The sequence below is a fragment of the Mugil cephalus genome, chromosome 18 (assembly GCF_022458985.1).
Source record: "Mugil cephalus isolate CIBA_MC_2020 chromosome 18, CIBA_Mcephalus_1.1, whole genome shotgun sequence".
Lineage (NCBI taxonomy): Eukaryota > Metazoa > Chordata > Actinopteri > Mugiliformes > Mugilidae > Mugil > Mugil cephalus.
Window position 1 is genome coordinate 21,894,365 of NC_061787.1, and position 1,584 is coordinate 21,895,948.

General features: G+C 40.2%; 1 non-coding gene across 1 annotated transcript; it reads right to left on the minus strand.

Annotated features, from left to right (window-relative positions):
• Positions 1 to 909: 909 nt before the first annotated feature.
• On the minus strand, positions 910 to 992 carry trnas-cga. The gene has a single exon. It is a non-coding gene; the product is annotated as a tRNA-Ser (tRNA).
• Positions 993 to 1,584: the final 592 nt, after the last annotated feature.

Sequence of the window (1,584 nt, forward strand, 5' to 3'; positions counted from 1 at the left end):
CATAAAGATGGACAGCAATACTGTTCCTCAAAAGTGAAGCCAAAGCAAGTAGAGCTCCCCCTGGCAACTGGCTGCAGCATAGGCCATAAGCTCCACCCCCTCCATGGTAGTAAATGGGACTTTGGACAAATTTAAACACTAGAATACACGTCTGTTTTTTTTTTTTTTTTTTTTTTTTTTTTTGTTTGTTTGTTTGTAGTTAATATGGTGTTGATGCCTGTTACAGTGTCAATTTTTTTGGACAAGTTTCGTTTTAGATATTTGTGTTGGTTATTTGACTCTATAGAAACAATAATGATGACCACCATGTCAACCACTCCCACTGACTGTATTTAGGCCACTCTGAGAGTTATAAAAGCAATTTATAAAAATAAGTACAGTAACCAAGTGGGGAAACGCTGTCCATATTTACACAGTCTATGCTACAGAGCCAGCAAACTTTATGAATTAGTGGAAAATGAAATAGTGTTTGACTTTTTGTATTTTAGTATCCTATACCCACTAATGAAACTCAGATTATTCACATTCCTTTCCATGAGTATTCAGGTTTATTTTGCATCGCCAACCAGATGACTCCCAAAGTGTAACTAATCCCTCTAAGCTCACCGTGCTAGAAACTTGTTCAGCTGAACTTTTTTCAGTTTTCCCACAACACCATTAAATGGCTATCATAACCAAATCTAATTTATAGTTACTACTACTAATAACAATTTATACTGTTTTGTTCCCCAAGGGGTAATTATGTTCCTGCTGTCTGACCGATCCATTCGTCCACACAGGACAGTGTCAAGTGGTGGAGCAGAGCACACACAGGGATAAATTTCAGGTTGAGGCACCACAGCCTTTGGACACAGGGGTGGGTTGGCCCCTTCAGGGGGGCCTCTAACCTCCATCAAGAAGCTCCGAGCTCGTCACGAACAGGATTCGAACCTGTGCGGGGAAAACCCCATTGGATTTCGAGGCCAACGCCTTAATCTCTCGGCCACCGTAACAAGAACAAGCTATCAGCTTTCACAAGGCCAAACACACTAGACACACACACACAAACACACACACACACTAATGCAAACGTGTATTACCAGAACTGTAAGACAAAGCCTCATGAGAATACTCACTGAAGGCTGCAGTCAGACAAAAATATACCATTTCAAATAATTAACAGACAGAAATAACACCTAGTGAGATGAAACAGAAGATGAAAAGAACAATGAGAGCAAAAACAGGACATAGTTGACAAAAGGTCAGTTTGCTATTCACATCTGGAGTTTGCTACCTCTTGTATCAAGTTATGTGGAGAGAGCACAACACTGAGATCAGGAGGTAAACATGAATGCCACTAAAAATACACATTACTGGGGGGGACTCACGGCCCCATCAGAACGAGGCTCACAGGTGGAGAGGTGTGCAGTGTAAAAATGTCCCCCTTCATTTTTATCATTTTAAATACAGGAAGAGCAGAGACAACGAGAGAGAAAGCAATTAAAAGTTGAATGCGAAAGACACAAAACAACTACAAAGATTCTCTAAATAACCACTGAACCACTGACACAATGTTCCTTTTCAATTTTACACAACAACAACAAT